This window comes from Protopterus annectens, chromosome 5.part0, assembly GCF_019279795.1.
Source record: "Protopterus annectens isolate FY-2018-M chromosome 5.part0, PAN1.0, whole genome shotgun sequence".
Lineage (NCBI taxonomy): Eukaryota > Metazoa > Chordata > Ceratodontiformes > Protopteridae > Protopterus > Protopterus annectens.
This window is the reverse complement of record NC_056735.1, coordinates 256,568,383-256,589,805: the sequence shown is the minus strand read 5'-3', so window position 1 is coordinate 256,589,805 and position 21,423 is coordinate 256,568,383. Positions and strand designations below refer to the sequence as shown.

The 21,423-nt window shown below is 40.5% G+C and overlaps 1 protein-coding gene across 1 annotated transcript in view; it reads left to right on the top strand.

The window, feature by feature from the left end:
- The window catches only part of RSPH1 (radial spoke head component 1), a 607,409-nt gene that overhangs the window by 529,126 nt on the left and 56,860 nt on the right, over nucleotides 1-21,423 (top strand). The window lies entirely within an intron of this gene.

Below are 21,423 nucleotides of genomic sequence, written 5' to 3'. Positions count from 1 at the left end.
ACCCTGGTCTGTGTGTGGCAAGCTATGCTACATGCAGAGCATTTAACAAACTCAGCTACTGAGTCATTGCTGATTACTGACTGACTGATATTTGCCTAGAGCTCACCTGAAACCAAACTATGACCTGGTAGTAATTTTATACTAGACTGCAGTGACAGTAGAACACACATGCATGAAATACAAGCATGACAGAGATAGTAGGTAATCTATACATTAGTATATAGAATGCAAGTGTACACAATATATTGATAGTGGGTTGAAATATCTGTGATGTCAACAAACAATATCAGATCATGGAGTGGTCTACCTCACCCATATACCTTGCTTACCTGCTGTTTGTGGATGACAGAGCATTATGTGAACAATATTGGCCTAGAAACAGCCTTAAACGGTACTGTATGTGTTAAACAATACATCTGGCAGCCATTATATTTGCATTCTACTGCTATTACAGTGTTATACTTGACTGTAGCATCTTACCTTACAGGCTGAACGCATACAGCTCTATTGCAATGGTTAAAACAAGACAATCCTGATGTATACAATTTACTTTGGTGCTATTGGTATTGGTTCATGTGTTACTGCAGAGCAGTTGGTAGTATTCATTTCTTGCAAAAAAGCTCTAATTCCACAGTTATTGCACTACAGACTTTATTGCATACACTTTAATGCATTTACTGGTATTGTTTCATGGTTTTATTACACAACAGTTGTCATTATTCATTTCTTGTAAAACAGCTCTAATTCCACACTTATTGCACTGCAGATTTTATTGCATATACTTTAATGCAGTTACTGGTATTGTTTTGAGTTTTTATTGCACAACAGTTGTCATTATTCAGGTATTGCAATACAGCTCTAATTCCACAGTTATTACACTACAGACTTTATTGTATGCACTTTAATGCAGTTAATGGTATTGCTTCATGTTTTATTGCACTACAGTTGGCATTATTAATTTATTGCAAAACAAACTTTGCTGTGTATACTTTATTGCAATTAATGCTGCACTCTTTCTTGCTTATTTCACTACAGTTAGCATAATACATCCTTACTCACCACACTCACAGCGCAACCTGGACAAGCAGCCAGCATGTGCCTCTATGTTGTGAGCTCTCTCCTCTGCAGCTGTTGGAAGAGAAGCACACCGTTATGCATATCAGTTTAGCAGGCATTCAGATTAGATATTGGTGAAACAGAGGTAAAATTATTTACATAATTGTGGGGCATTTCCTGCCCGAGCTTCATGAACCCAGGTCCATGTATCTAAGAGATCCCCCTTTCATCTTTTCAGGTCATCATGGTGGCGATGATACTGCTCAGCTGTGTGGGGGATACCAGTAACACTAGTGAGTTTCCCTTGCCAGCCAGTCCCAGGCCTCTGCCTTACATTCTGAGCACTGAAAACCTCCCTGCAGCAGCCAGTCATCTCGATTTTTTACTAGGAGTCCAACCATGACCCTGGACTCCAGAATGCCCCAACGCTGCACCTGAAAGTGCAAACCCTCACCAACACCTGCCATAGTACTGTTTAGAGACAGAACTCCAATGGATTCTGCTGTATTCCCATCTATTGGGCTTACTCAAGCCTGTTTTCCTGCCCTTACATGCTAATCTGATATTGTTAATCCTCATTCATTCCTTACGCATGGGTATCTGTTCCGAGCTCAGAACCGAGCCATCCATTTTCCAAGCTTATGTCAGCTTCAAACTCTCGAGCTAAACTCTTACCCACAATTTCCCTCTCCCTGTTACCTCAGATTTCGTTTGCCGTGTTGCCATCCAGTCGTGTCAAGCTACTTCTCTTGAGATAAGTACAGTCAATTGTTGTTTAATTGCTTTACAAATTACTTTTCTGTCAGAAAAGTTGATATTTTATTGTCTCTTGCCCTATCGCATCTAGCGTTCATAATTTCCTCAGGTTTTTTCTGTCCTTTACTTCCCCTTTTTACCATGGGGTAATTTTCTCCTTACCATTGTTGGTAATCCCTTTTCCTTTCTCTTTCATACCTTCGGGTACTCTCTTGTGCCATTGTTGGTACTTTTCTATTTGTTAATATGGCCGATAAAAAGGGTAGTTCGGGGTTTAAGCGGTGTTCCAATTGTGGACACAAACTGCCTACTTCTGATGCACACTCTTTATGCGTTTATTGTTTGGGAGCTTCCCATTTATCTGTTAAACCACCTTGTTCTATTTGTGAGAACTTTTCTAATAGAACTTTGTTAGAAAGGAAAAACAAGCTGATACTGAAGGGACTTCTAAAATCTCCCTTTTCAGAGGCTATTTCTGGGTCAGAGGTCTCAACCCCTCCTAAAGCCCATAAGAAAATGGATGTTTCTTCTAAGGCTAAATGCTTGCCTTCGTCCCCGGGTGGGGACTCTCACCAACCCAAACCTAAAAAGGCAAATATTTCATCTCAGGAGCTTTCTCAGTCAGTCCCAGTGCTTTCCGTGCCCAGACCTTCGGCACCGAGGCCTTCGGCTCCATTAGTGATTTCTGCTCCATCCTCTCCTGCAGCCTTCTACATATCGGCACTGAGGGACTCCTTGGTTCAGTCCATTAGCACTGTATCGGCACCGACCATTCAGTCAGCGCAGATTTTGACCGCATCGGCTTCGAGATTTTCCTCGGAACTGAGGCCTTTATTGTTGACTCCAGTTTTGTCGGTTCCAGCTTCTGCACCGACAACTTCTTCGGCACTGATCCCTGTGTCGGTGCAGACTATGACATCGGCACCGATGACTTCTTTGGTGCAGACCACAGTAGTTCAGTCTTTCTCGGCACCGTTGTCCTCGGTGTGGTCAAATGAGATGGGCACCGAGTCTGCCTCTTTTGTGGACAGGCCTGTTTCTCCCTCAGTCTCTGTAAGGTCCACTAGAAGTCTTTTGGAACATGATGTGTTGCGTCTTGTGGACCAGGCATTCTTGGCCAGAGGTATTCCACCCTCCAGGAACTATCCTTCCTTGGGAGGTGATCACCCATCTTTAAAGACGCCTTCTTATTCTCCTCCTTCATTGCCTTTGAAGTCCATGGATATAGTACAGTCCTCCCCTTCTGCAGTTTCCTTTATGGATCTCACTAAGGAACCACAGTTGCCTTCATGGCAGAAAAGTTTTGCTATGACCCAGGATGTCAGCTGTGACACACATAGCTTACTGCTCCACAGCCATCCAGGGATTCCGAGTCGGTAGGGTGAGCCACTTAGGGGAGGAGTGACCCCTGTCCTAGACATACACTCCTCTCTGGGTGGACCAGCCTTCCAACCGATGGAGAAGGCTTTCGCTGCTGCTGGTGATACCAGACTGTCTATACCTCTGCCCTCCTCTGGTACACTGGTTTCACAAGTCGCACCTAGTGGACACCAGGTGCAAGGGCCTCAGGACATATTCCCTCAGGAATCCCCTTTTCCATTGTCTTCCCCAGCTTCTCCTGCTGAGGAGGTCCGCCAGAAAAGTTTGTGTAAGAGGAAGCACATGGACTCCACAGAGGAGTCCTTCACTGAAGACATAGATTTCGATGAGGGGGAAGGATCCCCTCGGTCACCCTTTGAGGTATCCTTTGGCAATATCCTTGAAATTCTGAAACAGAGAGGTGACTGGCAGCCCTCTAATCCAACCCCTGAAAAATCTGTGGTCCTGCAGGCCTTTTGCGCCCGGCCCCCTACCTCCTGGGTTACTCCACCTGCCGATGAGCTTATCAAGTTCATCGTGCAGCATGCTTGGAAGGCCCCTGATACTGTTGAATCTATTCCCTGGAGGCCAGATAAGATCCTGTCCCCTCCTGCTTCAGATCCCACATTGGTCCAAAGGTCTTCCTGTAGATGCTTTGGTGGTGGTGGCTGCAACAAAAAAGGATCTGGAAGAAGAAGAAAGCCAGACTGTCCATCCACCTAACAGAGAGTCCCAGGCCCTGGACAGAATAGGAAAATGCACCTTTGCTTCAGCGACCTTTGCTATCAGGTCCCTGAATTATATGGCACATTTTACCAGGCTTCAAAGGGATCTGGTTTCTGAGTTCTCTGAAATCCTGGCTGGTGCAGTGTCTGATGAGGTCTGTGACAAAGTGGCCTCTCAGCTGGCCACCACTGAGTCTATATTTAACTCCTCTATGCGATTGATGCCTCACGCATCAGAAGGAGCAGCTAGAGTGGCGGGTTCATCTGCGGTCTTGAGATGACACGCCTGGATGCGCTTGTGCAACTTCGCAGAACCTTTTAAGTCTTCCTTTCTTAATGCCCCCATTGAGCCTTCCTCGTTGTTTGGGCACAAAGTTAAAAGCACACTGGCCAGATGTGAACAAGATGGTAAGACCCTTTCTGCCGTAGGTGTCCATTATTCTTTCCCTCAACGTGCTTTCTCCCAAAACCAAAAGAGTGGGAAGATATGGTTCAAGAAATCTCAGGGTCCTTTCCATGACACACAGGCCGAGTTCTCCCCCAGAGGCAAAGGGGGAAACTCACAGGGAAGATGCTCCTTTTGGGGCAGAGGGGGACCGCGTAACCAGGGTTCCAGGGATCCTTTCCCTGGTCAACCCTACCAGCGCTCCTGAAGAGCGGCACAACTCCTTTCCTTTAGAAGTTGTTGGGGGATGTTTCTCCTTGTACCCTTCTGCCTGGCTAACCATCACCACTGATTCTTGGGTACAAAGGATCATAACCAGAGGTTATCACATCCCCTTCGATCTTTGTCCCATCCCTTCAAAAAATCTTCCCAATGTTCCACCCAGTCAAAGGGAAGAATCAGCACTAGAGATAGAAAAGCTGATAAGAAAAAGAGTCATCCAAATAGTCCCTCTAGACCAGGTAGGATCTGGATTCTACTCAAGACTATTTTTGGTGCCAAAGAAAACCGGGGACTGGAGACCAATTTTGGATCTCGGTGTATTGAACAAGTTTGTGAGAGTGCAAAAATTCCGGATGGTCACTATACAGTCTATCCTCCCACTTTTGGAAAACGACAATTGGATGTGCTCTATAGGTCTTCAAGATGCGTACTACCACATAAAGGTGGACAGGCCATCAAGAAGATTTCTGCGCTTCTGTGTGGGAGCCAGTCGCTACCAGTTCAGAGTACTGCCCTTTGGACTCTCTACAGCCCCCAGAGTGTTCACAAAGTGCATGTCAGTTGTCATACCTCACTTGCGACTTCAAGGATTCCAGGTGTTTCCATACCTAGATGACTGGCTCATTTCCGCCCCCACCAGACATCTAATGGAAAAAGCCCTGGCATACTCTATCCTCGCTGCTCAAAGGCTAGGCATAACCATAAACTGGCAGAAATCCAATCTCACCCTATCTCAGTCAACAGAATTCATAGGGGTTATCTTGGACACAAAAAACTGCAGAACTGCTATTCCAGAGCACAGAATTTTAAGGATAAAGCAACAACTAATTCCAATCCTTTCAAAGGAAAAATCCACGGCTCACTCGGTTCTACAGCTGTTGGGCTCCATGGCAGCCTCCATCACCATTGTTCCCCTGGCCAGGTTTCACGTGAGGCATCTACAATGGCTACTGCTCACCCAGTGGTATCCTTTGCAGCATCCTCCTTCAGCCATGATTCGAGTAACCCACAGGTGCAAACAGGATTTAAATTGGTGGATGTCACACAATCTCTCACAATGGTTTCTCCCCTTTTCCTCCCAGCAACCTAAAGCCATAGTGACCATAGACACCTCCCTGATGGGGTGGGGGGGCTATGTCAGGGACAGACAGTCCAAGGCACTTGGTCCCAACAGGAGGCACATCTGCATATAAATGTTTTAAAGCTGAGGGCTGTGTTTCTGGTGTTGCAAACATTGAATCCCCTGCTGCCATCCGGGACAATTGTGATTCAATCAGACAACATGGCAGTGGTCTGGTACATCACCTAGCAAGGTGGAAACAAATCTTACCCCCTTTATCGAGAGGCCATGAGGATATGGCAATGGCTACCAACCGTTTTCTTCTACCAACGCACATTCCCGGGAGTTACAACATGATAGCAGACAGACTCAGCAGGTGCATTCTGCAACCTCATGAGTGGTCCCTGAATCCCTCTATAGCGGCTGGGACCATTCTTGCTGCAACCTCTTTGCACCCCCGACCAACTACAAATGCAGCAACTACTTTGCCCCGATTCCCCATCCGGGACAGTCACAGAGGGACGGTCTAGTCTACGATTGGCCCTCTGGTCTTCTCTATGCATTTCCACCCTTTCCTCTCATTCCCCAGTTTCTGAAGAAAGCCTGGCAGTTGAAGAGCAAGGTAATCCTCATAGCACCATATTGGCCATGACAGATTTGGTTCCCATTCCTTTAGCCTCACCTACTAGATCGACCATGGATTCTCCATCCAATCTTGGAGTTGATCTCACACCCACAGAACCTGATTCATCCCAACTTGAACAGCCTGAAGCTAACGGCTTGGCTACTCCAATTCCCTTGATTGCTAGGCAGAATGATCTTTCCTTTCCAGTACATGATATTCTCATTGCTTCTCATAAGTCTTACACTAGAATTACTTATCTGAGGAAGTGGAAAAGATTTACCTGTTGGCTGAAAGATAAACAGGTAGACCCTTTTTCAGCACCAGTGTCGATAATACTAGACTATCTGGCCGACCTGTTTCAATCGGGTCTATAGGCCTTTATCATTAGAGTTCATTTGGCTGCAATTTCTAATTTTCATGAGGGTGTCCAAAATTCCTCCCTTATGTCCCATAAATTGTGCAAGACCTTCATAAAAGGTGTGAATCATCTGAAGCCACCTTTTAGAGAACCTATTCAACCATGGGAGTTATCATTAGTTCTACAAGCTCTGACAATGGCACCTTTTGAAGCAGCCTCTTCTTGCGACCTCAAGTATTTGTCATGAAAAACCTTGTTTTTGGTCACTATTACTTCTGCCAGACGTATTTCTGAACTTCAAGCTTTATGTATCAAGACTCCATACTTGATTTTTCATAGAGATAGTGTCTCTGCGAACTAATCCATAATTTCTGCCTAAAGCAATCTCTGAAATGTCCATTAATCAAGCCATTGAATTGCCAGTTTTCTTTCCCAACCATTCAAACAGAGGAGAGTATTGCCTATATACCCTAGATATACACAGGCAAATCCATTTTTACTTAAACAGGACTAAACCCTTTTCTAAATCTGACCAGTTATTTTTGGCCTTTTCTAGATCTAGATTAGGATTGGCTGTTGCTAAGGTCACATTAGCTAGATGGTTAAAGGACTGTGTGATCTTTATTTAGACACAACATAATATCTCATTGCCTACTACCATGAAAGCTCATTCAACAAGGTCGGTGGCAACTTCTGCTGCCTTCCATGCCAGAGCTTCTTTACATGACATCTGTGCAGCTGCAACTTGGGCTATGCCTCATACCTTCATCAATCATTACAAATTGGATTTGGCCTCCAGGGGAAAAGCATCTTTCGGTGCTATGGTGCTCAGGAATGTCCTTCCATGAGAGCCTCCCAGGAATAGAGGTAGCTGGGAACTCTGTCCCATGTGTAAGGAATGAACGAGAATTAACAATATCAGATAAAGAAGTTATGTCTTACCATAATGTTCCATCCGTATTGTTGATCCTCGTTCAGTCATTACGACCCTCCCTCCTTCCCCCTCCTGTGGTTTCTAGTGGATCTCACCATCCAGTTCTCTCAGGTTATTTCACCAAAGGTAGCCTCTACCTTCTTTAACTTGCAAACTCAATCTGAGGTAACAGGGAGAGGGGAATTGTGGGTAAGAGTTTAGCTCGAGAGTTTGAAGCTGATGCGAGCTTGGAAAATAGCCGGCTCGGTTCCGAGCTCGGAACTGATACCCATGCGTAATGACTGAACGAGGATTAACAATACAGATGGAACGTTATGGTAGGACACAACTTCTTTTTGTGCAACATTCAAATAAGTGCCACATCACTTAGCATCATAAAAACCAGCGCAAATGAGTTGAACAATGCAAAAACCCACAGAAACATATGCTTGGCACTGCTTAGCAGTGCACAAACCAGCCGAGTGGAGTGGAGCAATACATAAACATTTTCAGCTGTTATCATGTTTATGCAGTGCTTATCAGATCTTAGCAGGTCTTAGCTGAGCTTAGAGGAATGCAGCAGGCCATACTTTAAAATAATTGGCATAATTTGTAATTCAGTTAATGCTTATTTTCCCTTCCATGTATTCAAACCCTGGATCTACTGAACATGAAGCCATAACTCTACCCAATTAGCTACATGGATATGTGGAATTCAGCTATGCTTTTACATATACCTCTGAGTTACATATAAGCCCTGCTAAGCATCGCTCCATGCAAACCCGCTCAGCTATGCTTAAACATGACATTTAAATGCATAATTAAATGCATCCAGTTTCTATTTTTAGATGTCTGGCAGATATCTCAGCACCTCTTAGTATTTCTGCGCTCCATGCTATGCCATGCAAGCATGCTTTTAAATAAAAAATTGCATTGGAATAATACAATTGGACAGTGCAAGGAGTGTCTTACTCATATGCAGACACAGTTAGCACTAGACTCAGTACACTGATTCAATAACTGTGTTCCTCAGCAATGCGCCATCATTAATATGCATAGTGTGCTACCGAGGGGGAACCGTTTACACGGACATGGTAATATTCCATGTAGACTCTACACGGTGCCTACACAGAGTTTATTAAATCCTGGGATTTAATTCTAGCCACAATATTTAATCTTGTGAACACAACACAAGCCATCTCAGCCCAAGTAATTCCTACTTATCAGTCTTTTCTAAAAAGATTTCAAGTCCGCATAAACTAAAGCACTGCTGGTGTTTCCCTGCTGGGTGAGGAAAGTAAACATATTTTTTTCTATGGCTTGCTGATAGAGTTGCTTTCTGTTTTATCTACTTCATTTTGTGTTCTGTTGTAAGAAATCTGCTTGGCCTGGTATTTTTCTTGTATGTGAGACGTAGACACTTCAGTTATCTAGGCTGCACATTTCACGTGTTTTTTTCATTGGTTAAATTGTCTCTTAAGTGATACTTAAATGCACAGTGAATTTCAGGCCCTTTGTCTTTTCTAAAAAAAATTCAAACCTGCTTAAACTATAGCACTGCTGGTGATTCACTGCTGGTTGTGGAAAGTAAACCTACATTTTTTGTCTGTGACTTGCTGTTTTACCTACTCCATTTTGTTTTCTGTTGTAAAAAATCTGCTTGGCCTGGTGTTTTTGTTCTGTGTTAGAGGTAGACACTTAAAAATTATCTAGGCTGCACTTTTCACTTTTTTTATTAGTTAAATTGTTTCTTAAGTGATACTTAAATACATAGCAAATTTCTGGGTATTTGTCTTTTCTAAAATTATTTAAAGCCTGCTTAAACTAAAGCACTGCTGGTGATTGCCTGCTGGGTGAGGAAAGTGTACCTACATTTTTTTTTGTCTGTGACTTGCTGATAGAGTTGCTTTCTGTTTTACATACTCCATTTTGTTTTCTGTTGTAAAAAATCTGCTTGGCATGGTGTTTTTGGTCTATGTGAGAGGTAGACACTTAAATTATCTAGGCTGCACATTTCATATGTTTTTTAATTGGTTAAATTGTCTCTTGAGTGATACTTAAATACACAGCAAATTTCTTGGCCTTTGTCTTTTCTAAAATGATTTCAAGCCTGCATAAACTAAAGCACTGCTGGTGATTCCCTGCTGGGTGAACAAAGTAAACCTATATATTCTTTTGTTTGTAACTTGCTGATAGAGTTGCTTTTTGTTTTACCTACTCCATTTTGTTTTCTGTTGAAAGAAATATGCTTGGTCTGGTGTTTTTTTTCTATGTGAGATGTTGGTATCTTGAATTATTTATTTGCCTTTCCTTGTGCTTATATTGAAAAAGTGCATTTTGTCTCATCATTGTATGTTCTACTGGTTTATTTTCTATGAATTAATTATCTAGCTAGCCATTGGATAAAGTAGTGTATTTTTACTCTAGCAAGCACATGTTTTTACATCAAGAGGGCAGTGGATTCTTCATCTTGTGCACTGGGAGGTAGCCTGGTTTGTTTAGGTTGGAGAAACACTTGAGATTTCTGCATGTAGTTTTACTGGCAGGAGGACTTATTAATTAGCTTATCTTGTTTTTTAATTCCTTTATGAATTCTGTACAATCGAGTGGCTCTTGGTTCATGTATATAAAGCAAAGTACTTTTATTGAATGATCACACTTTTATAAGCTGTTCAAAGTACACTGATGTACTCATATCTTTGTTTGTTTGTGGTAGCATTTCACTCCAGATACTTCTTTACTGTGGTTTTACATTAGGAGGAGTGGGATTATTCATTTAGGGGCAGTAGATGCTTACCTTTTCTATATCAGCTGGGAAGCACACAAAAGGGCTCTAACCATTTTTTGTACTTCTCTTATATACTGTGACTGTACTTTAGCAGTTTAAAAAACTATATTGTTTACTGCTGCTTTAAGTAATTAATTGCATTGTATTACATTGTATCTGTTAGTTGCAGGACTGTTGTAGGTAGTTTGTGTGGTCTTGTTATACTTGGGCTCCAAACCATCTATTCTACATTAACAGGGTGTTTTCTGCACCCTTGTGGTTGAATTGTGCTGATCTAACCTGTGTGAGTTGGGGATTGCTGGTGGTAGGCTTACTGTGTGCTTTTCTGATTGGTAGCTAGCTTAAAATTTGTTTCTCTTTGCTCATATTTAAGCCTTGCTTTTGTGCAGTGCTGCACTTCAAGCAGAGTTGGTTAGCAGTGTTCTGCACAAGCCTAGAATTTCAGCTTTTTCCTTGAACAGCTGTTAGTGAAACCCTTCCAAGCTTTTCTGCTGCTCTAGGAGCAACTCAGTTGCACACTAAGCAGTGTTGCCTTATTGATCATCTTTAGGCTACACAAAGTATAGGTCCCTCGTGTAGTCTCACACAGTCCTGTCAAATTAACCTATTCCATTCCCTAAAAAAACATACAGTAAGAGCCTGCTATCATGGGTGGGCAGTTTCTCATCATCTCTCTGGCCAGCCTGATAGACTTGGGCATCCTGAGGCAATGTAGCAATTGTTTCATGTATACTGACAACCTCTTACTCCTGAAACAAAGAAATACTTTGCGTGAGAGATGTAGTTCCACTATGAAATTGGAGGCAAGACTCTCACATAAGGGCAAATCGAATGCCAAACAGATTGTCAGCACACACACACACACTTCCCACACTAAATAAGGACATGACACATAAACCCACATATGTGGAGGTACTCACTAGTAACTTACCAAAAGATCAGAGGCTTCCCAAATGGAAACCATTTACACACATAACAATGCAAAAAACAACCACAACACATAATAACAAACACACCAGTGTCTCAACAAATATACCCATAAGGCATAACACCACAAAACCTAATGTATGGGTCATAGGTGACTCCACCAGGCTAGATAAGGACAGGGTTACATTTAGCTACTTGTCAGGTGCCAGGATCCATCAAGTCACTCAACCACAAGTATCGGTATAACTCTGTCATAGTCCATGTGAGGGTGAATTACTTAAGATGTACCTCACTGGACTGTATGAAGACAGATATGAGTGAGCTCTCAGACTGTGTCACAGGCAAGTATAAGCCTAGCCTTAAGCAGCACTTTACCATCTCCAAGGATGATGCCGCAATACAAGCAAAAAATGTTTGATTTTAACAATTTGCTTAACTTCTTGTGTCAGTCCAAGGGGATCCACTCTCTGTCAGCCTGGGAAGACATGGTTGACAGGCCATGCTGCTTTGCCAGAGACGGTCTGCACCTGTCTCCTCTAGGCTTTTGGATACTAGGAAAGTCATTAGCCAACCCTATTGTGCCTTTTTTAGGCAGCGTCAAATTAAACAACTTCCCAAGATAACAAAATCCACTCTAGATAAACTTAAGGTACTGCTGCTTAATGCTAGGAGTCTAAACAAGAAACTGCACTCCCTGGGAGCACTCCTTATTTTGGAAGATGCTGACATCTGTGCAGTAACTGATACATTGTTCAAAGGCCCAGAAAGCACCCCAGCCATGCAGGGCTACAATGTCTTCCATATGTTCAGACCACAAACTGAGCATGAAAGAAACAAAGGAGGAGGTGTATCCATCTTCATTAAGAATAAGTACACCTCTAGACTCTTCAAACAGAATGACTCTCTTGAGCTACTCCATGTCCAATTAACTACAGGCAAAGCCCCCTACCACATCATAGCTAGCTATAGGTCCCCTACCATGAAACAGGAAAATCATACTGCATACCTGGACCTACTGCAGTCACTTGCCAGACAGCCTAACACTTTACTCGTGTTTTTTTTTTTTTTTTTTTTTTTTTTTTTTTAATTATCCTACCATTGACTGGGAAACATATACGACCACAGACATGCTGGCTCAGAAGTTCTTGGACTTTGTCAGTGCAGATGCTGGAACAGCTAGTCAGCACACCCATAAGAGGCTCAAATGTCCTGGACATAGTACTCACTAACATGGGAGAGCATTACCCATCTCCGTGTGATGTCCTCCTTGATAAGATCGGACCATAAATCAGTCTCATTTGCTGTAATTATAAGATCAGATACCCCATCAAGCTCAAAAATGCTTAAAAATTTTTCAAAAACAAATTACTTCCTATTTAGTGATGGTATAAGAAGTTTCAAAGCCCCCTCGAACACAGATAACATGGACTCCTATGCAAAGATGTACACCAATGCCCTGTTATAACCACTTAAATGGTTGTATAGAATCAGCAGTACCTGAATGAGTTAAACCAGGTCTTGCCAAAAGAAACAAGCCACCCTGGTGGATCTCTAGTATAAACAGGCTATACAACAACAACAGAAATAAATAATGTCCAAGAACAAGAGGGAACTGGCTCAGCAGAGGAAGAAATCCCTCTCTAGCTTAAACAAACAAATTAGAGATCTTGTCAAGTCCTCCAAAGCTAATTAAAAAATAAAAATAGTCTTCCTAGTTAAGGATAATCACAAGGCATTCTTTAACTATGCCTGAAATCTAAAAGGGAATACCCAGCTATGCGCTGAACTGGTTGTGGATGGCACCACCCATACTAAACCAGATGTAATAGCCAACCTGCTAGCTGACAGATTTGGAACAAACTTCACCTCCCTGCTCCTCCAGTCATCCCCCACAGAATACCTGCCGTCATTCTTCAGCCTATTATCTTACGAGAGCAGGTGATCTTGGTGCTCTCCAAGGCCAAAAACACAGCACTGATGGGACCAGCCAAAGTCCCAGGTTACCTTTTAAACAACTTAAAACATGACCTAGCAGACCCACTTAGATCCCTGTTTAACCACAGCCTCAGAACTGGCTATGTTCCAGCAGAATGGAAGACAGCAACAGTAATCCTTCTGCACAACCAACCCTGGGAATTATAGGCCCATAAGCTTGATTAGCCTCAACTGCAAGGCCATGGAAAGAATCATTCTGGCCCTTATAACAAGAACATGGGTAATCTCCAAACTCTGGACCCAACCCAGTTTGGATTCATTAAAGTTAGATCATGCCTGTTAAACATGGTTGACTTCTTTGAGAAAGTCACCAAGGCCCTGGACAAGGGAAAGACGCCCTATCTTGACTTAGCCAAGGCATTTGACACAGCCCCCCACTCATGTATTATAGAGAAATTCTCCCAATTGGGAATTAACCCCTACAGTACCAGATGGGTGGCCAACTGGCTCACCAACAGGAAGCATGCTATCAAAGTGGGTGACTTCACCTCTAGCAAAAGATCAGTCACCAGTGGCATACCACAAGGTTCTGTGCTGGGCCCCTTACTGTTCAAAATGTATTTCTCAGAAGTCCATCAAACATGGACAGCCCATGGCTGACCAAGTTCACTGATGATTGCAAATTGGGAGCAATCATTGAGCCCCCCCCCCCAACAATGTTAATATACTGCAGGCAGGGTTAACACAGACAAATGATTGGTGTCAATGCCATGGATTAAAGCTAAATGCAAAAAATGCATTATTATCCCCTCTGGGAAAGCTGACATCCCTGCTAATTACATTATAGACAGCATGCCCCCGAAGAGTAGACCCTGTGGTACATAATCTGGGTACTCATGCTGATAGCAATCAGAACTTTGACCATCAGATACCCACAGTAGTAAGAAAATCCCTCTATGTGACACATCTTATAAGTAAATCGCATCTAGAGTTAAGAATGTTATAGTACTATTATACTCAGCCCTCATCAGACCAGTAATTGAATATAATGCTCCCTTTTACATGTGCCTCACTAGGCACCTGCAACAACTGGAGAGATCACAGAGGTTTCTCACCAACAAATTACAGGGTACACAAAACAAGTCTTTGCACTCAAAGACTCAAAGTCCTGTGACTATATTATGTCTTCTACAGGTTGTGAAGGGGTGACCTGTGTCTGGCTTACAGGGCAGTCTCTCACCCAGCCCTAATGGGCTATATATTCATAAATCAAACTCCACAAGGGTCACTCACTCCAGGGATCTTAACCTAGCATCTGACATGAACAGGTCATGTTGGAGATACATACATTTCACAAAGATTGCTACTTCTATGGAATAAGCTTCCAGTTCATGTGAAACACAAACCCTCCCTGACCTTCTTCAAATGTAACCTAGATCAATGGATGGGTGACCGAAAATTCACTCCTGGGGTGACGCCCATGTCCCTGCTGGACAGAGGAAGTCAGTATTAAGTACCATACACCCTCATCTCTGCAAACTTCACTCACCTAACCACTGACAATTAGGGCAGCTCATGATAAATATGGCTAGACTTGTAAGGGCTCTAGGGCCACTAGTCTAGTAACCTTCTTTAAACCTATCAACAGGGGTCAGATTTTCTACACTAAACTACAGTCGTTACTTTGAAAAGAATGATTAACTCAGCTACATTTTCAAGCCTGTCTTTTAAACATTCCTTAAAATGCTGTAACAGAGATGGCCACTAATGAAAATCAAAGAAAGTAAAATAATTAAAAATGCGTACTGATACTGACATTGAAAAGGAGGCAGTCACAGCACTGTCGTAAACTGAAGAGAAAGAAAACTACAGTAAATGATCCCCTCATGATAGGATTTCTTTCTCTTCCTCTAACATGACATTGGGAAGGTGAAGGCATTCACTGTAAAATAAAATCATACAAGCAATGGCAGCCTCCTTTCAGGTCATTTTGGGGTATAACAAATTAGAAAATAATAGTAACCATTTACTTTGATACAGAGACATTTGCAGAAAAGTTCAGGATTTGCTGAAAAACATATTTTTGTTTCAGTTTTTGGTTGCAGTTCTCTTTTAAGCACTGTGAAATAATAGGGAACTTAACAGTCCTTGTAGCATAACTTGTACAGCTGTTAAGATATATTTTTAACAAATCACATATAGAGTCAGGTCATTGTGAATGAAAATATTTTTGGGTAAATGCCTTCATGAAAAAAGACTCATTTTAAAAAGTGGAAATGTGTAGAGCATCCAAGTCTAATTTTGCCACACATGTATTTAGACAGGATGGCATGCACTTGTCAAGAAATAGAAAGAATAATTTTGTAGCAGATATAGTGCAATATTTGACTAACACAAGACAGGATTGTAGTACAGTAAAGTTTGATTTATCAGTGCTAGTTGTTAATGCTAGGAGCATTAGTAATGAAGTTTTTTATTGGAAAATGTAGTACATTTCCACATGATTGATGTTATTCTTTGTGAAACATTGTTAAAGAACAATGACTGGAAACCAATTCTGTCAGGGTATAAATGTTTTCCTGTAACAGGCATTCTAACAAAAAAAAAAAAAAATCAGGTGGAGGTATTACGATGGCAATTAAAGATTGCTATGAGACCTGTGATTATAACTTGTTGGATGATAACACCAATAATGTAGATTGTGTAACTGTGACAATAAAGACAACCCTGGAACATATAATTATTATAGGTTCATAGGTTCATAGGTTTATACTAGGCTATCTGCCCTAAGGCATTTATAAGCCTAGCCCAAATTTTTGTGGCTTACGCCACCCCTTATATGAAAAAATACTGTGCCCATTAGTTTGTTGTGCCTCTGTCCAGCAGTGACACAGAGATGATTCCCGGGGTAAACCTACGATCTCCCATCCACAGGTCAAGATTTCTCTTGAACAGAGCCAGTGAGGTGCTCTGCCTAAAAAAAACAAAACACAAAAAAAGACCACCGAAGTCAAGTGCTGATGACTTAGAGGAAATCAGATATTTCCTGCATGAAACATGGGAGGGAAAATAATTGTGGCAGGGGGCATAAATTTACCAGAAACAGACTGAAATAATATTGATTCAACAACAGTTGCGAGGAAATTATTTAAACATATGTTCAGGAGCAACAATTGCTTCAGATTACATAAAAACCTACTAGAAACAGATCATACTATATTGTATTCCCAAGGAAGTGACTGTTATGTCTTGTCAAGTTTTACTACCATTGATGTGGAGTGATCTTTGGGCTTATAAAGGTTAAATTACTGCTAGATAATTCTGCCAAATTGAAATCTAAACCAATGTACAGAAGGTTAATAACAGACTATATAGAAGCAAACCATCATTATTTAATACTAATTTGAGTGATGTGTTCAGTGGAAAAAATGCAGAAAGAATGTGACATGTTTTGAAATGGAAATTGTTTGGATGCATAAAATAAAAAAAATGTTTTACATTAGGATCTAGGCACACAAGGTCTGGAGGATGTTTCCATAAGAACAAGATACTTAATTAAGATGAGACAAAAATATAAGAAATGGAAACAAGTTCAAAATATAACTTTGAAAACTGAAATAAACAAGCTAGACAGACAAATTGCACATAGTGTGAGACAAGATCAAGAAAATTTTGAAGAAAATTTATACAAACATATTGAACTAAATAGGAAACCATTTTATAGATACAGAAGATGTGGTAAAAAGACACGCACATTAAGAAACTGTATGTAGATCCTAACATTTATTCCCAAGCACAACATATTACAGATATAATTACAAAATCTTATGCAAAACAGTTTGGCTCCACAAAGGGGGGGTGATAAATTGTCCTAATAACATCCACATAACTTCCGACACTGAAATTAAATTAGATTAGATTGAAAAAAAACTATGCAGGCTGGATCCAAGCAAACTACAGAGATGGAATTAGTGATAATGACCTGGAAACATTTCAGCATGAACTAACAGTACCATTATGTCTGTTACTTACCAGGTAATTTAAGTAAGGGGAGATTCCTAAAGATTGGAGACATGCACTTGTTAAATTCATCTTTAAGGGAAAGGGTAATAGGACAAACCCAGAATCATACAGACCCATACATTTACCTTCATACTGTGAAAAATAATAGACAATGTTATTTTGGATAAATTATTGTAATAATTGAAAAGTTTGGGACTTAAAAACATATATTAGCATGCATATGTTGAAAACAGAATTACCTATAACATGATTTTCTACAACAATATAATAACAGCTATAAATGAAAAAATGTACTTTGGTATCATTTACATAGACTTAACTTCAACCTTTGATAGGGTCATACACAGAATACTGATGAATAAATTAGGACATCTAGGTAGTGATGAAATCTTGATAAGATGGATAGCTGCATTGCTTTCAAATAGGTCATGGCAAGTATCATACAGCAATTGAACAGTTGAAATTCTAGGTTACAGTCAGGGTGCCCGGCAGGACTCTGTCCTAGGCCCATACTTGTTTAGGTTGTATCTTACTGATCTAGTTTTTTTTCAGCTGAGCTGTTCTACAGTCTGTATGTTGATGACTTCAGAATGGGTAAACTGATTACATGTATTGCATTTACGGCATGTCTGCAAAAGTCGATCCATACCAGCAAATGAATACACAACTCAGAATATGAAGAAACAAACAACAGGAACCAAACTCCACTCTGCAAGTTGATTGAAGCAATACTTTTAATGTGGAGTAAATTGTGCCCTCCACATGCGGCAAAAGTCAAAACAATACAAGCAATGATATTAAGCGCTTTTCATCCGGATATTATCCAGACTTCTTCAAATACAAGGCTCTAAATTACAAACTGTTTAGAAAGCCCACGTCAAATGAAGTGGCCAAGTGAGTGGTACTAAATTCATTAAATCCATTAAAAACATTGTTTAAAAGCCGATAGCCATTTCATTATAAGAGTCATTTCAAACACTAATTAAATAAATAAACAAATAACTACTCTGCAGGACTATAAAAGTAAATTCTAAAGAATTTACGTTACACCTATAAAGACATTTAAAACCTTACATTCATTCGTACTTGCCTATGTGCAATTTACTCCGCATTAAAAGTATTGCTTCAATCAACTTGCAGAGTGGAGTTTGGTTCCTGTTGTTTGTTTCTTCGTATTCTGATGTCTGCAAAAGTACTTGACTAAACTGACCATTTGTGCACAAGACAATAATATGCTGATAAATACATCAAAAAATGACACATATAAAATTTGAGAAACATAGATAGATTAAAGGGTGGATATTTCCAACATCACACAGTGACTGAAACTGTAGATACATTTAAGGATTTTGATAATATGGGTTGACCAAGCTTTGAATTTTTCTAATCATTTCAACCAATTGGTTAATGATAGTTATAGAACTATAGGTTATAATAAAATATTTATAGAGTCTAGGAAATCAGAAATTATGAAATCATTCTTTATAAGTTAAATTAGACCCAGACTAGAATATGGAATAAAATATGGAAATTTTATAAGAAAAAAAGCATTAGTAAATTGGAAAGAATATATCAGAAGTTTAACAAGGGTGTCCATGGATGTGAAAATTTGTTATTATGAAAGACTAACATATCTGAAATTGAACAGTGTCTTATACAGATATTTAAGATGAGATCCTATTCAGTTATATAAGGCAGTTAGGGACAGTTACCAATGGGAAGGTTTAGGGTTATCATATAGTACAGAATCATCAGTAACCTATCTAGACAATTATATAGACATGAGAGATATAGTAATTAATTCTCTGAGAGAGTAGCTAATGTGTAGAATATAGTACCAAATTATATTAAAGGAAGCACTAATTTAGATATATTTAAGAATAACTTGGGTACTTATTATGGGAATGACTGTTTTGGTATATTGGCAGGTTAGAAGGGCACTATTGCCGGTGCCCAAGTATTTGTACATTATGTAAGAGCTGCATTTCATTAAGCCACCTTTCTATTTAAGCTATTCAAGTTAAGACACTGCCCATCACTGACTTTAAAGATTTCCTCTACAGAACCAGGATATTCCCTAAGAGACAACAATGCATGCTCCTTAATTAGTCCCCTGTGTGGTTTGGCATTTGGGAGAGGCAATTTGCAAAAATGGATCCAACATAATAGAATCAACTTCCTACTGGTATGCTAACCAACTCCATTGATACAAAGTGATAAATCCCTAAGAACTAAGTGGCATAAGTTTAATTAATTGTTGTTGGCATAAGTTCAATTAACTGTTGTCTGTTGGGGGGTGGTCAAAGAATGATCAGGCTTAGCCTAATTGGCAGGGAGAAGAGTGGGAAGCATGTGTCTGGTCCCACTTTCCATGATTGAATCCCCATTGGAGACCAGGGATCACACAGAGGGGTTCTGTCCGCAAGGGGGGCTGGGCCAAATAATTACATCACATGCAGAGGTGTGGCTGTATCTCACAAAGGACCATTACATGCTAACCCCTTGTATGTGAACTGGCATATGCAGAGAAAGGGTCCATATGACGCTATCAAATGGACTAAATAGCAAATGCTATTTAGTCGATCCGATACTGTCGAAATGACAAAATAGCGAAGTCATGGAACATCAAATTTTTTCCCAGGGGAAAAAATTCAGTGGGCCATCTTTGGGACTTTGTCATTTCCTCCACTATAGTGCAATCTCGGAGTTGGTATATTTAAGTAGGGGGATGTGGGGCACAGCCCCCCACATGGGGGATGTGGAGCAAAGCCCCCCCACACACACAAATTTGTGTTTTAAGTTTTTTTTTTTTTTTTTTTTTTTTTTTTTACGGAGCAGCGAATTTTTTCCCTGGGAAAAAATTAGCTGTTCCATTTGTTCGGTATTTTGTTGTTTCGATATTATCGGTACGATGAAATAGCGTTTGCTATTTACATCGTACGATAATATGATATAGACGCCAGAGAAGCTGTAGGGCTTAACGAAAAATCCTAATCCCCCATCTGTATTGCCTAAACGCAATTTCGTAGCAGGACAGAAATGATCAAGACAAAGAATTTTTACTCTAATATACAAAGCTTTATTAGACAATACACTCTTACAGTTTTATATCAGGCAAGTAGTAATAGTAATATCAAACCAGTTATACTTCTAAGTCAGGCAAACATTAATAGTAATATTAAACCAGCTATACTTTTATATCAGGCAAGCATTAATAAAAAGTGTTAATACATCACTGATAAAGTAAGAGACTTCATCCGAGTCCACATTTCGACCAGGAAGCCCCATTGTGGTCAGGTAGGAGACTATACCGGGAAAGTCCTCGGCAGTGTATCCACTCCACAGGTGAGGCTTCAACCAATCAACAGGGAGTCCCAGTTTTTATACCCTAACTGTTTACCAGTTTTCCTGAGAACCTAACCTTTAGAACTTGTCTGATTGAAGACTGCTGGAACAGGGCTCAGTTTTAAGCTTTTTTACTGGTTAACTGGGTAATTTGTTTAAACCAGTTTGCTTGTTTTCTGTTGTTATATAAAAAATTGCACTTTATTCATCTGCTCTTACTGTATTGGTGCTTCTTCCTACTTTTTTACTTTATTTTGCTTTTGCTGCCTGTTCTTAAAAGTACTTAATTGCATTTATTCTGCTGCATTTATTACTGCTTGTTAGTAGCCTGATTAAATTGTAAATGTTATTCTAAGCCTTTGGTTTAAGCACTTGGGGACCAGACCAGTTGTTTTACATTAAGAAGGTTTGTAGTCTGCACTGTTGTGGCAGTACAGGTAGCTTACATCCTTCCAAGTTGGGAGTTGCTGATTGAAGGATTACAATTACTGTTTGTTATTCTAAAAGTGTATTAGTTCTGGTTTAAGCAATTGGGCTTCAGGCCAGTTATTTTACATTAAGAAGGTGTGGTCTGCACTCTTGTGGGAGGAGAGGGTAGATTCTGCCCTTCTGAGCTGTGAGTTTCTGGTTAAAGGCTTATTGTGCCTGCTTATTTGAACTGTTTCTTTCTGAAATTGGTATGCCTTGTTTGCTGTAGCATAGACTAGATTCAGACCTGCTGAATCTAGCTTTGTTTGTATAACTTGAGCACTAATCCAGGCCATCTTTGTTTTGGAGAAGGTTCCCCTGCACCCTAGAGGCAGGAGTGTGCAGTGAGAGCTTGTCTGATCGAAGAATGCTGGAACGGGGCTCAGTTTTTAGCTTTTTATTGGTTAATTGGTTAATT